Raw genomic sequence first — 16774 nt, 5'->3', positions numbered from 1 at the left:
AGCAAAGCACATGATTCCCCCCCCCCCCTTCTCAATATGGATGCACTATGGTGATGAAATGTCTTGTTTGTTGCTGTTTGGCTAGATTTTAGCAGCAGGGGCAGTTGTGTGCTTCTCTCTGTCAGTTGCTGCCGGTTTTTCTGTTTCAGGCTTTGCGGTGGTGGCTCAAACCCCTGCAAAGCAGCTCTCTTTTATTCTGTTCAATCCCTGATAAATTTCTTTCCGTGCTTCATCCTCAGGCATAAAGTGAGGGAATCTGCTGCTATTGAAGCTCTAGAGATTTAGTCTGCAGAAACGAGGAACAAGGAGGGGGGTCGGAGAAGAGATTTGTCAGTCTCTGAGGAAAATGTGTCATGGTTCATGTATATAGAAGGTATGCATTCTCTGTGGACAGGATTCATATTTGAGTGTCTGAAAGGTTTCTGAACTGTCATTTGGAAACCCCCATCTGTTTATCTCCTGATCCTTAAGTCGTCTGCCCATATTTAATTTTTGGATAAATGATTGATTTGCCTGTCTTTTACACAATCTCTCTGTCTGGCTCCCAGACTTTGGACTCCAGGCAACATCTTTTTTAATCTGGGCAGCCGATGTTGCTGTTTTTATAGGAGGAACAAAAAGAATAAAAAAAACCCTCGGTATTTACTTGTGTCGCACAGATTCCAAATGCTAGCTTCCAGCCGTCATCAGCATGATCACAGCTCAGAACAGCAGTAATCCTGCCCTGCACCAAATCAGACCCCAGGCTATCAGTTGGTGAGCCACCTTGCAGACCTAGGGACCTTCCATGTCTAACCTTTGAACACACAATTAAATCAAAAGATACCATGACACTGTGGGAGGAGAGAGTAAATTCTGGGCCATTGTATTTTCAGACTTTACCTCTCTCTTCTGCCGGGCTCAAATGCTACAAAAAAGATTCGTTTGCATCCAGCGATCAGCTGTGGCTACAGAGCATGCCCAGCGCTCCTCAGGACGCCGGTTTGGGCCGGGAGGGAGCAGATATAAGGGAAGAACGTTGGAATCACCACAATGAATGAAGCCTAAATTAAGGGCAGGAGCTTTGTCACAGAAGGGAAAAAGCAAACGTCTCAATTAGATTGCCTACTTAAACGTGGAGCCATTTTTGTGTGGTGTCACAATGGAGTTATTACACATATATGAGTAAAATATTTGTGCATCTTCCCAAACTTGAACCTATACATAAATTAGGGTTCTGTGGTTACTAAGAATGCATAGTGCTAATGACATTCATAAACTTGTTCTGTAGATAACAGGCAGGAGCTACATCTAGGAATTACAGGATGGAGAATCAGAAATGATTATATATAAAGGGAAAAATCCCACTCTGTTTTTGTGGCAGAAAGGAGTGGGGGTTGGAATTTGTCCTAGAAAAACAGGCTGAAGCCAGTTTGATGTGGCTTATGGATTGTCACTTGTTGGGAGCAGTTAAAGAATTTAAGACCAAATGAGGATTATCTAGAGGAATTTAGAAATAAATGACATTAACTGGGCTAGATGGGTAACCGAATTGTGGCTCAAAAGAGCAAGGAATATAGGAGTTTGGCTAGAAAAAAAAAAAACTCCACAAGTTTATGGCTATTACAAAATAGAAGTACAGATCAGCGATAAGACAGAACCACATTAGCAATGTATTATAATAAGCCTCAGAAATTAGAAAGCACAGTGAATTTTTAGTTCAACCTTACATTTGTGTAGTTTTTTTTCAATTCCTCCAATTGCTTTTTTTTGATTTTGTTGTTTTTAAACAAGTAATGCTATGTAAATTAAATTTTATTGTTATTTTAAAGATGAGAAATTGAGGAACATAGAGTATGAGTAACATGCTTAAGGTCACATAGTAAGGAAGCCAAGACTAGAATATAGGTCTTCTAAACCTAGTTTGAAAATGAGAAAGGATTCAATGGTTTTATATTAAAGTTTTAACCTAGCTCAATGCAATCAATTCATAGGTTTGGATTTTTATGTTCTTAAATGAGAAGGAAATAGCTTTGGGGTTTGTTTTAGCAAATTGATCAGATGATCTTGTAAATAATTATCTGAGAAACACTATGGCATATACTTTAAGAAAACATTCCATAGAATCTACCATAGCTACTTATTCTATTACCTTGTAAAAGATATATCTCGGATTCTACAGCTGAACAATGAAAATGGAATGCTATAAAGTTTGGGGGTTTGGTAATAAATAAGTGAAATAAACTATGTGAAATTTCCAACATTTAGATAGATATTCAATAAAAGATATTTGTTACTTTTATTATTGTTAGAAATATAGAATTCTAGATGTAGGCTTCTTAGGAATATTGATTTTTAGTACTGTCTACTAAGGAGGAAAAAAAAAAAAGTAAATAGTACTATAAAAGGCCAAGCAATTGAGGGAAGTGTAGTATTTTAGTTATCACTATGGAAAGTACATATGGTTGGGAAGCCAATTGGAAAGATGTTAAGAGCTGAAAGTAGGTTGGGGACTAAGGCACTTAGAAGTAGGTAACTAAGCGAGACATGAAAAAAATTGTAAGAATGGATATGCCAAGTGAGTAAATATACTAATTCTGATATAAGTTAAGCAAGAAATTATTTTTGGAGCTGGAGAAGTGGCTCAGCAGTCAAGGCATTTGCCTGTAATACCTAATGACTATAGTTTGATTCCCTAGTATCTCTATAAAGCCAGATGCACAAAGTGGCCCATGCATCTGGAGTTCATTTGCAGTGACAGAAGCCCTGACACAACTGTTTTTTTTTCTCTCTCCTTGCAAATAAATAAATAAAATATTAAAAAAAATATTGTCATTGTATGTCATAAGGTTTACCACCATTTAGCATAAACAAAGGGCATCTGAATGGTTTGGAGGGTGAGGATCTATTATTCCCTATTCTCTAGTCCTTCCTATGAAGACTGAAAATCATTTTCCTTTGCTTAGACTAGCCATCATTACACTTTATATGTCCTAACTACTCTAAGGGTTAGGACACTCGCTCTTCAGGGAGCAGAGTATAGTATAGTTTTGGTAGCAAACTGACTACTAGGTCATCAGCTATGGAACATGCAAATCCAGAAGATCCATTTACTTTTTTAATGCCTATGCCTACCCAGGCATATTTTTGGTTCTGGAGATACAGCAGTGAACAAAATAGACAAAAATTCTTGCTTGGTGGAGTTCATTATATAATCCTGAGATAGGATTCAATAATAACTATTATTATTATTATTTGGCATATGTGTGTATATGTGTGTATGTGAGTGAAGTTATGTGTGAAGGCAGGTATATGCACACCATGGTGCCTGTGTGGAGATTATAGACACCTTTTGGGTGGTCACACCCACTTTCCACCTTGTTTGAGGGAGGACCTCTTACCACTGGATTTGCTGGGCTAGCTGGTCTGCCTGCTTCAGGGAAATGCTCTTGTCTCTACCTCCCATGTCACCATGTGTTGGATTACAAAAGCCCACCCTGTCTTCTATGTGAGGTCTGGGAAACTGAACTCAGGTACTTATGCTTGTTTGACAAGTGCTTTATTCAATGAGCCATCTCCCTTGCCCTTCAATTTGACTTTTATTTAAGAGACTGCCACTTTTTATGGAAATATGTTATCATTGCTATAAGCTTTTGAGATAGATATATTGAAGTATATATGTCTATGTATACATATATATGTAAATATATGTATATGTATACATATGTATGTAAATATATGTATATCTAACAATAATGTGAAATCAGTTCAAAGGACAGAGTTAATATTTTAGAAGTATGAAGGTAGTGATATTGTGCTATGATTTACATTTTTTTGATATTCTATTTTGAATTTGAATCTGAGTGACCTGGCAATTTTCAACTTACTAGAAAAGTTTTCTAGGAGAATATCTATGACCAACTTTTTAATGCTATGCCATTTAATCTCTCCATTTAGCCAACAAACAGTGGAAGCTTCCCTTTAGGTCTAGTATGACCTTTTAAGCTACAGGCTTTTGACTTGATGATTCTTAGTACCAGTCATGAATTTCTTCCCATTGAACAGGCCTCATATCAGAGAGCAAGTAATTACCACCTTAGTTATATGCTACTGCATTCATTGGTTCATTGCTTGTTCAGACCTTAGTTAACTCTTCTCTCCTAGCTGCTTGCATACTGCTTTCTAGCACTCTGACTGCTAGCCAGCAGGGAGATGGCTTCCATCTCAGTGCCAGCTTGATTTCTCAATGTGCTATGACAGCATCCTGTGGTGTCATCAGTAATTGTATCTTAACATCTAGTTCTTGTGGGTAATCAAGTACATTGGCAATGACTTGCATTGTTTTGGGGGCCTCATGGGATGCCCTGAGCTCACTGTACTGGGGATTTGGGGATGGCCTATCTTTGGCACTGGGATTTACCTGCAATGACCTATGGCTTTAGAGTAAAGCTTTCTTCACTCCAGCAGGGTACTTCCACCCAAAATATCGCTCACAAAGAAATAGGTTTCTATAGTAGTTATTCATACTAACTTTAGTTTTATGTATTCCCCCCTCCCTCCTTTTCTCCTGTCCCTCCTTAGGTAACTTTTGATACCTATTCACTTTTTAAAAATTTTAATTTTTGTTTGTTTATTTATCTATTTACTTGGCAGAGAAAGGGAGGGAGAGAGAGAGAGAGAAAGAGAGAAAAAATGGGTGTGCCAGGGCCTCCAGCTACTGCAAACGAACTCCAGACACATGTGCCCCCTTGTGCATCTGGCTAATGTGAGTCCTGGGGAATTGAACCTGGGTCCTTTGGCTTTGCAGGCAAACGCCTTAACTATTAAGCCTTCCCTCCAGCCCCTGTTCACATTTTATATCTCATTTTGTAATATGAGTGTGTTAAGATCTTTGGCCCACATTTTTTGGGGGGGGGGTTTCGAGGTAGGGTCTCACTCTAGCTCAGGCTTACCTGGAACTCACTATATAGTCTCAGGGTGGCCTCAAACTCATGGTGATCCATCTACCTCTGCCTTCCAAGTGCTGGGATTAAAGGCGTGAGCCACCACGCCTGGCATTTGGCCCACTTTTAATTGGGTTGTCTGTTTTTTGTACTTTAAAAAATTTATTGAGCTTTAAGAGATATTTGTATAGCAGATGCATCTTTTGTAAATATTTTCTCTCATTATTTGATTTGCCCTTTTATTATCTCCATAGTATCTTTTTACAGAGCATAGCCTTTTAATTATAATGAAGTCTTGCTTATTAATGCTTCTTTTCATAGACTATGTCTTTGCTGTTATATCTCGAAAGTCATTGTCAAACCTTTTGTAATTTAGTTGTTCTCATAACTATCTTCTAGGGGTTTCACAGTTTAGCATTTTAAATTTAATCTCTGACTCACTTTGAGTTAGTTTTGTTACATATGTAAAGTGTATCTAGATTTATTTACTTTATTTGCATGTGGATGCCCAGATAGTCTAGTCTTGTTGAAAAGCATATCATGGTTTTTACTGCCTTTGCTCTTTTATTGAGGATTAGTTACTGCATGTCTGGGGGTCTTTGTCTATGTTTTCACTAATACCATACTTTTTATTATGTATATTTACAACCAGTCAATGTTGGGAGTATCAGACCTCTAGCTTTGTTCTTTTATTTCCATCGTGTACTGGCCATTATGGATTATTGCCTCTTCACATAAACATCATAATCAGTTTGTTGATACTTACATAATGTTTTTCTTTTGCATGTGATTGTATTAAATTGTACATCAAGTTGGGAAGAACTGATATCTTGACAATATTGAATGTTCACACTGAACGCAGGGTATTTCTCCATTTTTTTTACATGGATTTTATATTTATACATATATGTATATGTATTAAGTTTACATATAAGTACTTTTTGGGGGGCAATGCAAATAATACTATATTTTAAATTTAAATTCTACTTTATTGCTGGAATGTAGTCAAGTATTTGGTTTTTGTACATTAACCTTACATTTTTTAACTTGGCTTTAAAATCTATTTTTATGAGGGTCTTCAGTTATTATTCTTTAGGGTTTTCTACATCAATAATTTCAACATAAATAATTATGTTGTCTTCAAAGGCAATTTCATATTTACTTACTACTCTATATTATTTTTTCTTTCCTGTTTTTATTAATTTAATGAAAATAATAAGTGTTGAGAAACAGTGGATAGAAACGACATCTTTGTCTTAGTGGGAAAGCTTTGAGTTTCTTATTATGAAGCATATGATATTAGCTGTGGGAATTTTGTAGATGTTCTTGATTAAGTTGAGGAAGTTAGTAATTGTCTCCAGTTCAATGTTTATTTTTAAATCATGAAAGGGAATTCGATTTTTATCAAATGCTTTTTCTTTGTATTGGCATGATTATGTGATTTTTCCTCTTTAGGTATTGATATGATAGAATGCTGAATTAGCCTTTTGTTCCTGAGATAAATTCATTTGGGCTGTGGTGTATAGTTCTGTTAATATATTATTTGACTTAATTTTTAACTTTTTTGGGGGAATAATTGCATTCATGTGCATGAGAGATGTTGATAGGTAGTCATTCTTTGTTTTTCCTTCCATTTGTTTGGCTATGGTTTTAGGATAATACTGGCCTCTTAGATTGAAAATATTTAGACTCCTTTCATTTTCTGCAAGAGGCTGTAGAGAATTGGTACAATTATTCCTGAAGGTTTAATAGAAAATAACAGTGAACCACTCATACTTTCTTTTGAAGAATTATTCATATGATTTCTTTAATAGATGGAATCATTTATATTTTTAATATTTTTGTTATTTATTTACAAGGAGAAAGAGTGAGAGAACAGGTATGTGAAGGTCTATTGCCACTGTGAATGTACTCTAGATAGATGTGCTACTTTGTACATTTGGCTTTATGTGGGTACTTGGGAATTGAACACAGGCTATCAAGTTTTGCAGACAAGCACCTTTAACTGCTGAGCCATCTCTCCAGCCCTATCTATCTATCTATCTATCTATCTATCTATCTATCTATCTATCTATCTATCTATTATCATCATCATCTATCCACTATTGATCTACTGATCTATCATCTATCTATCTGTCATCTATGTATCATAATCATTTATCTATCATCTATCTATCTATATTTAATATCTTTGTTTATTTGAGGGGGGATTGAAAGAGAGAATGAGAATGGGCATGCCACAGTCTTCTATCACTGTGAAATTCAGACATATGAGCCATCCTGTGTGTCTTGCTTTATGTGAGTACTGGGAAACTGAACCCAAGCCAGCAGGCTTTGCAACAAAGTACTTTTTTTTTTTTTAACAAAAAAAATTATTTACTTATTTGAAAGAGAGAGAATGGGTATGCCAGGGCCTCCGGTGGCTGCAAACCAACTCCAGACACATGCACTACTTTGTACATCTGGCTTAAGTAGATCCTGGGGAATTGAACCTGGGTCATTTGGCTTTGCAAACAAGTGCCTTAACCATTAAGCCATCTCTCCAGCCATATGTGTATGTGTGTGTGTGTATATATATATATTATTATATATATATAATGTGTGTGTATATATATATATATATATATTATTCTGCAAGTACAGGCAGTTTGGTACCATTATTAGGCTCATCCGTGACCTACCCCCTCCCCACTGGCCCCTCCTTGTTGAGGTATATGGGCTGTGCATTGTGGGGTTAGCCCACAGTTATTGGTACGATAAATGTCTCTGCATATCATGACCCAACATGTGGCTCAGACATTCTTTCTGCTCCCCCTCTTCTGCAAAATTTCCCTGAGCCATGTTTGATGAGACGAATATAGATATCATTTAAAGGCTAGAATTTGGACTAATTCTCTAATTTACAGATGATGAAACTGAAATTCAAAGATCTAAGAAGACATAGCCAATGATGTACCATTTATTCTAGTTAATGTCAGACCTCAGCCTAGTGTGAATGTTTTGATTCCCAGTTTACCATTCTTTAAATTGTTATAAAATTCTTGTTTTAGCATAGCAGCACCATTTGAGTGACAAATTAAAATGATAATTAGGCAACCTTTGTGAAATAATAATAGATATTGTTTCAGACTTATAGGTACCAATATCTCAAATCCTTATGATAATCCTGAAAGGTTGCTAATGTTTTCTACTCTTATAAATGAGAAATTGAGGGGCAGAGAAATGAGTAAAATACTTAGTTTCACACAGCTAATGAGTATTTAGCTAGAATTTGAAATGTACTCTAATTAAGAAGTCACTTCAGGACTGGAAAGATGGCTTAGCAGTTAAGGTGCTTTCCTGCAAAGCCAAAGGTCCCAAGTTCAACTCCCCAGAACCCACATAAGCCAGATTCACAATGTGATACGTGAGTCTGTAGTTTGCAGTGGCTGGATGCCCTGGTGTGACCATTCTTTCTCTCTTACACACACACACACACACACACACACACACACACACACACACACACACACGTTCTCTGCCTCTTTCTCTCAAGTAAATAAATAAATATATAAACAAACTATTTAAAGTGTAACTTCATTCTACACACACACACACTCTCTCTCTGCCTCTTTCTCTCAAGTAAATAAATAAACTATTTAAAATGTAACGTCATTCTTTCAAAGATGATTAAAAATAAAATAGTATGTCACTATAAAATACTGTTTAATCAAATATAGAAGTACTGTGATACAAGATATTATGGAATATATTGTTGAGCACACATTACATGATTCTACTTACATGAAATGTGTAGAGTACACAAATCTTAGCAACACAAAATAGCTGGAGGATAGGTAATAAGTAGAAGTGCCTACTAATACGTACAGTTTCTTTGGCGGGGGAGGGGGAGTGATAGAAATGTGTTGAAATTAGATGATAGTGATGGCTATACAATGCTATGGACATACTAATAACTGTTTAATAGTTGGGGCTGGAGGGATGGATCAGTGAGACACTTGCTTGCAAAGTCTGACAACCTGGGTTTGATTCTCTAATACCCATATGAAGCCAGATGCACAGAGTGGTGCATGCAACTGGAGTTCTTTTTATAGTGGTGAGAGATTCTGGTGCACTCATTTTCATTCTCTCTTTCTCTGTCTAACAAATAAGTAGATAATAAATATATATTTAAGTTTACAACAGTGAATTTTATGCTATGTATTATATGAAAAAGATGCATCCTCTACCTAGTAAGATGTTGTTTTCCTTTATTGTTTTTTGGGAGAGACCCTAGGATCTGAAAAATACTTATGTAATCCATATTTATTTAGGTTTTTTGAGGTAGGGTCTCTCTCTAGCCAGGCTGACCTGGAATTCACTATGTAGTCTCAGGCTGGCCTTCAACCACAGAAATCATTGTACCTCTGCCTCCCAAGTGCTGAGATTAAAGGCTTGTGCCACCATGCCTGGCTTATTAGCCATATTTAGATACATAAGCAATGGTTAATAAAGCTTTCATAAAAATTAAAAATGATCACACACACACATAGACTCACACATAGTGCTAAAACATTTTCTTACTACAAAATCTATACTTTCTAAAGATATTGCTAATGTTCACTACTGTCTTATATTTGCAGACATAACTCAATCTCCTGTTGTCATAGGCAAATGTGTAGTACAGATGCATGTGCCACTTAGCTTCAATTATTGTGTGGTTGCTGGGCAGGACTGAACTCAGATCAGAAGGCTTTGATAGCCCTAACAAAGCTTTCCTAATGAGTGTGAATGGTGCGCTACTATGATTTTGATGTGTTTTCCTAAGGATGCTGAATATTTCTTCATATACCTTTAATGACTTAAAAAAAATTTAAATCATTTTTTTCACAATTTCCACAAATATAAATATACTATGAGTATAATACCCTTTCACCAACCTTTCTCCTCCATAGCAAATCTCTCCTTCTTTCTGTCCAACTAGTCTTTCTTCTATTTTGATGTCATCATTTATTTTCGAAAGCAGCATTAATTAAGAGAAGCATGAGAATACATAGAAGTATTTAGAGGGAAGTCTGATGGGTATAATAAATCTATTTAGCCAGACAACAGTAGTAGTTCCTCTCTAGGGCTTATGATCTCCAAAGCCACATAGGCTCTTTATTAGGTTTTTTAGTACCAGGCTGGAATTCTCTCTCATAGAATGAGCCTCAAGCCAAATCAGTGACTAGTTGGTGTTCCTAAGGACAGACATGGCATTTGGTGTATTTGGCCTGGGTGGACAGCCATAAAGCTTACAAAGTCCTAGTTTACAGAGTACCAGTTTAGGACCATTGTTGAATTTTCTCCCCCAACAGGCTACATAAGTCTTTCCAGCGTCCTGACAGCTAGTCAATATGGAGCCATCTTCCAGCTCACCTCCAGCTTGATTTCTCACTGACCTGAAGCCTAGGCCTATGACATCTTCAGCAATAGCATTTTATCATCTAGTTCTGATGGGCAGCCAGGATTCTTGGCAATAGCCTGTAATGTTTTGGAGACATCAGGGACCTCCTTGACCAACCACTCTCTGGAAGGCATCCCAGCCCTGTCACTGAAATTTTTCTAATAACCATCCATGGCTTCTGGGAACAACATTATCAATGTCTGAAAAATACTTCTTCCCAAATTCTCTCTCTCTCTTTAACATATATATTTTTAGCTAGTGAAGAAATGTTTCCATATGGCTTATTTATAACAACTCAAATTTTTAACCCTCCTTCCATCCCTTTCCTTTAGACTACCCCCCACTATTCTTCCTCTCTACTTACATATATTGTACTATCCCATTAAGTCCTCTGCTCTTTTCCCTCCTTCATAACTTCTTAATAGCTTCCTACTACTGACTTTTTTTTTTTTTTTACTCCAACTCACATTCAAATCTAAATATTTGAAGCTGGTAACCACAAATAAAGGAGAACATGTATCATTTGACTTTCTGAACCTGTGTTACCTCAGTTAGTATAATACTTCCCAGATCCATCCATTTCTCTGAAAATTTAATAATTTCATTTTTATTTACAGCTGAATAAGAGTCCATTATGTAAGTGTACCACATCTTCATTATCCATTCATCAGTTGAAGGGCATCTAGGCTTATACAAGTTCCTAACTATTGTGAATAAAGAAGCAATAAGCATGAAAGAGCAAGTATCTCTATAGTAAGGAGTAGAGTCCTTAGGGTATATGCCAATGAGTGGTGTAGCTGGGGACTATGAGAAAATCTAATTTTATCTATTCCAAAAACCTCCACATGGACTTCCACAATGGCTTTACTAGTTCCATTCCTACCAACAATGGAAAAGAGTTCCTCCTTCCCTATACCATCACCACTATTATTGCCATTTGATTTCTTTATGATAGTCATTCTCATGGGAGTGAGAGGGAATCACAAAATAGTTTTAATTTACATTTTTCTGATAGCTAAGGATGTCAAACATGTTTTTTTTTTTTTGAAATTTATTTTTATTTATTTGTGAGTGACAGGCAGAGAGAGAAGGAGGGAGGGAGGAAGGGAGGGAGGGAGGGAGGGAGAGAGAGAGAGAGAGACAGACAGAGAGAGAGAGAGAGAGAGAGAGAGAGAGAGGGAGAGAGAATGGGTGTGCCAGGGCCTCCAGCCACTGCAAACAAACTCCAGACACGTGTGCCCCCTTGTGCATCTGGCTAACGTGGGTCCTGGGGAATCCAGCCTTGAACCAGAGTCCTTAGGCTTCACAGGCAAGTGCTTAACCACTAAGCCATCTCTCCAGCCCATCAAACATGTTTTTGAGATATATGTATTTCTTCTTTTGAGAACTCTCTGTTCAGTTGTGTAGCCTATTTTTATTGGGTTGTTTGAAATCTTAATATTTAGTTTTTTGAGTTCTTTGTAAATCCTAGATATTAATCCTCTGTTAGATATATAGCTGACAAAGATTTTATCCCATTCTGTAGTATTCCCTTTGCTCTGTCAACAGTGTCCTTTGCTGTACTACCTTTTCTTTTTATTAAGTAGAAACTTTGTTTGGACACATCATATGTTGGTACCATCATTTCTCTTCTCTCTGCTCCCATTCCACTGAGAGCCCTCCTCAGTGGGATTGCTGACATTCACTATGGGGTTGTGGATTAGGAGTTGGGAGAGCAGCATAAAAATATGGAATGCTTCACCAATTTGCATGTCATCCATCCTTGCACCCAGGCCATGCTAATCTTTGAATCATTCCAATTTTAGAATATTGCTGCCAAAGCGGCACAAAAATCTTTTAACTTCATGAGATCCCAATGCTTGATTAGTTGTCTTATTCCCTGAATGATTGGAGTTCTATTCAGAAAGTCCTTGCCTATGCCTATATGCTGATTAGATTCACCTATCTTTTCATCTAATAGTTTCAGAATTTCAGGTCTGACTTTATGATCTTTCGTATATTTGGGCTTAATTCTTGTGCATGGAGAGATATAAGGATTTACTTGCATCTTTCTACATGTAGATATCCAGTTTTTCCAGCACCATTTGTTAAAGCAGCTTTCTTTTCTCCAGTGAATATTTTTGGCATTCTTGTAAAACATCAGATAGTTGTAACTGCCTGGGTTTTCTAGTCTGTTCTGTTGATATACACCTCCGTTTTGGTGCTAGTGCCATTCTGTTTTTGTTATGGCTCTGTTATATATCTTAAAATCAAGTGTGGTGATACCACCTGCCTTATTTTTGTTGCTCACAATTGCTTTGGCTATATGAGGTTTTTTTGTCCTTCCAAATGAATCTTAGGATTGTTTTTTATATTTTGGTGAAGAAACCATTGGAATTTTGGTGGGGGTTGTATTAAATCAACAGATTCCTTTGAGTTGGATAGACATTTTTTTTTAAATTTTTTTGTTCATTTTTTTATTTAGTTATTTGAGAGCGACAGACATAGAGAGAAAGACATATAGAGGGAGAGAGAGAGTGGGCGTGCCAGGGCTTCCAGCCACTGCAAACGAACTCCAGATGCATGCGCCCCCTTGTGCATCTGGCTAACGTGGGACCTGGGGAACCGAGCCTCGAACTGGGGTCCTTAGGCTTCACAGGCAAGCGCTTAACCGCTAAGCCATCTCTCCAGCCCTGGATAGACATTTTCACAATATTGATTCTTCCAATCCATGAACATGAGATATCTTTCTTTTTTTATTTTTATTTTATGGTTTTTCAAGGTACAGTCTCACACTGGTCCAGGCTGACCTGGAACTCACTATGTAGTTTCAGGGTGGCCTCAAACTCTCAGCAATCCTCCTACCTCTGCCTCACAAGTACTGGGATTAAAGGCATGCACCAGCACACCTGGCTCTTTTTTATATTTTATTTATTTATTTGAGAGAGAGAGAAAGGGGGTGGGAGAGAGAGAAAGAGAGAGAGAGAGAGAGAGAGAGAGAGAGAGAGAGAGAGAGAGAGAGAAAGAGAGAGAGAAAATGGGTATTCCAGGGCCTCCAGCCACTGGAAATGAACTCCAGATGCATGTGCTCCCTTGTGCATCTGGCTTACGTGGGTCCTGAAGAATTGAACATGGATCCTTTGGCTTTGTAGGCAAATGCCTTAACTACTAAGCCATCTCTCCCGTCCAGAGATATTCTCTTGTAGTCTTATATGTTTGGTGTTTTAAATTCTTCCCATGTCTATACTGACATTCTTTTCCTTTACTTTAGGGAAATTTTCTTCTATGACTTTGTTGAAAATACTTGCTATGTGTTTACATTGAAATTTTTTTTCTTTCTTCTATACCCTGAATTCTTAAGTTTGATATCTTCATATTGTTCCAAATGTCTTGAAATGCCCACTCATACCTTTTATATTAGTATTTCTTTCCCTTTGTTGGAATATTCTAGATCTTGTCTTCTAGCTCAGATATTCTGTTCTCTCCTTGGTCCATTCTATTGGTGAGTCTTGCTACAGATTTTAAGTTACCTTACTTTGCTTTTCATTTCTGGTGTTTCAGGTTGATATTTATTCAGGATTTTTATATCCTCTCTCCTATCTTGTATTGATCTCACTATTTCATTAAGTTGATTGCTTTTGTTCTTCAAGAGATTATTTTCTTCTTTGATTCCTTTGGTGGTGGCTTCCCCTCCTCCTCATCTTCCTTGTCCTTCTTCTTCATTTTTGGGTGATTTTTTTTGAGGTAGGGTCACACTCTAGCCCAGGCTGACCTGGAATTCACTATGTAGTCTCAGGGTGGCCTTGAACTCACAATGATCCTCTTAACTCTGCTTCCTAAGGGCTGGGATTAAAAGCATGCAACAACATGCCCAGCTGTTTTCCACTACTGTTATCTGTTCTGAATTTTATCAAGCCAGAATTTATAACTTCACAGTTTATAATCCCTTTTCACAGTTTATAATCCCTTTTTCAATCCATCATATTTTGTCTTGGTTTATGTCTTGCCTCATGAGTACTGGGATTAAAGGTGTGCATCACCAATGCCCGGCTTCCACCATCATGCCTGACTTTTCTTCTTTGAACATACTTATTATAATCATTGTTTTGAATTCTCTGGCATTTCATGTTGTGCCTTCTACCTGTGGGTGGGTGTATGTGCCTTCTCCAGAGACTTTTTCTTGGGAGATTGTTCTGTGAAGGTTATTTTCTCCATTTCCCCATCATTTTCTAGCTGGACAAGAAGGATAATTCCCTTGTAGTTTGAGTCTTTCTGCTAGCCTTCCCCTAGATGATAATTCTCTCTAAAAACCTCATAATTTGTAATTTACCCTTCTTTAAGTCTTTACCACCCAAAATATTTCCTAAATTGGATAAGAACCCACAATTAGGGATTGGCAGGCCTGGGATAATTTTTCATCTTTATGGATTCCCTCTTCCTTTGACCTGAAAAATCCTGCATCAGTAGAAGTATACTAGGGTTTTTGGATAATAGGGTTTTAGAGATATAGGGTAAATTAATGTGAAGGCCAGTATTAACCCTGAAAAAGCTAGAGTTGGCACAGGAATCTGGGAAAGGATGTTGGGGTACTTTTATCTTCCACAGATTTTAGTGGTTGTTGTAGCTATGGAAGACTGTAGTTATGGAAAATAAGGTTGAGGGGATAAGGAAGAGAGAATGTGAAAAACAGAGAAGAAGTAAACAATTTTGGGTGGGAAGAATAGTTGAAAGATTCCAATAGTAGGTTAGGTGGAGGAAAATACAGAACCATCCTAAAATACAACTGAGCAGTATACATACACAAACAAAACTATCATTGAATATTTATGCATGAATGGGGATTAAAGCAAGCAGGCAAACCAACAAAGCCAAAGGTCCTTAACTGGCCTGGCATGGTGGCTCATGCTTTTAATCCTGTTAATTTTGAGGCTGAAATTCCTGGGTTGCAATGGATTCCAGGTCAGCCTGGGCCAGAGTGAGACCCTGCCCCAAGTAAAAAAGAGAGGAAGAAAGACATTTTAAATTAGGAACTATTAAAAGTGACAAAAGTTAACCCAAAACCTCAACTTATATAAGAATGGCAAAGTAGACTAAATGTACACCAGATCTAACACATCATCAGCATTTTGTTTTTTCTTATTGGATTAGGTTTGACTTCTTTCTGTCTTTTCTTTAGCAGCCTGCCCTGATATGGAAGGTGCAACTGGCACTTCTAGTGCCAGACTATATTCTTGGCTTCGGTGTATACGCTGCCCTAGTTACCTTTTGGGGCGACTTTCTGTCTCACTGACGATGAGTGTGAAGCAGGCTCTCTCCATGATGCACTGAGCTCAGCTCAGCTGGTTAGGTGATTTAATTTTTTAACTTTTTTTTTCAAATTGGTTACTTGCTTCCTTACTGATTTTTGAGAGGTTTTTATATATTTCACATACAAATTTCTTGTCAGAAATATGATTTGCATAAACATTTATCATTGTCTGACTTTCATTTTTTACTTTTTTTCTTTTCTTTTTTTTTAAATATATTTTTTTAATTTTTAATTTATTTATTTGAGAGCGACAGACACAGAGAGAAAGACAGATAGAGGGAGAGAGAGAGAATGGGCACGCCAGGGCTTCCAGCCTCTGCAAACGAACTCCAGACACATGCGCCCCCTTGTGCATCTGGCTAATGTGGGACCTGGGGAACCGAGCCTCGAACCGGGGTTCTTAGGCTTCACAGGCAAGCGCTTTACCGCTAAGCCATCTCTCCAGCCCCTTTTTTTTCTTATTGTTGTTTCTAGGTAGGGTCTTGCTCTAGCTCAGGCTGACCTGGAATTCACTATGAAGTTTCAGGGTGGCCTCAAACTCCCGATGATCTTCCTACCTTTGTCTCCCGAGTGCTGGGATTAAAGACATACACCAGCACACCTGGCTCATTTTTTACTTTCTTAATGAGAACTTTTGAATTGAATGGCTTTACATTTTGATGAGATCCAATTTATCAGTTTTCCTCCTTTGGTTATGCTTTAATTAGAATCTAAGAATTATGCCAAGGTCAGTATTTTTTTCTATTATAAGTTTTGTGATCAGCCTGTCAAATTCTATTAAAAACATTGTAGGGATTTTGTTGGGAATTTCAATGAAGATCAATATAGGGTAAATTGCCATCTTGACAATGTTGAATCTTCTGAAATGTTAATGTGGACTGATTTTCCATTCATTTAGATCTTTATTTTTTATTTTTTTATTTTTATTTTTTGGTTTTTTAAGGTAGGGTCTCACTCTAGCCCAGGCTGACCTGGAATTCACTATGTAGTCTCAGGGTGGCCTAGAACTCACGGTGATCCTCCTACCTCTGCCTCCCGAGTGCTGGGATTAAAGGCGTGCGCCACCTAGATCTTTAGTTTTTTATACAGTGTTTTGTAGTTTTTATTTTTTTCAAGGTAGAATCTCACTCTGATCCAGGC

At 37.3% G+C, this 16774-nt stretch overlaps 1 protein-coding gene and 1 non-coding gene across 6 annotated transcripts in view; one reads left to right on the top strand and one right to left on the bottom strand.

Moving 5' to 3' along the window:
* The window catches only part of Slc4a10 (solute carrier family 4 member 10), a 362675-nt gene that overhangs the window by 467 nt on the left and 345434 nt on the right, over nucleotides 1-16774 (top strand). The window lies entirely within an intron of this gene.
* Nucleotides 12069-12173, bottom strand: LOC123460475. The gene has a single exon (XR_006637031.1). It is a non-coding gene; the product is annotated as a U6 spliceosomal RNA (small nuclear RNA).

Source organism: Jaculus jaculus, chromosome 4, assembly GCF_020740685.1.
Source record: "Jaculus jaculus isolate mJacJac1 chromosome 4, mJacJac1.mat.Y.cur, whole genome shotgun sequence".
Lineage (NCBI taxonomy): Eukaryota > Metazoa > Chordata > Mammalia > Rodentia > Dipodidae > Jaculus > Jaculus jaculus.
Note: the sequence above shows the minus strand (reverse complement) of the source record. Positions and strands in the feature narration are given on the sequence as shown.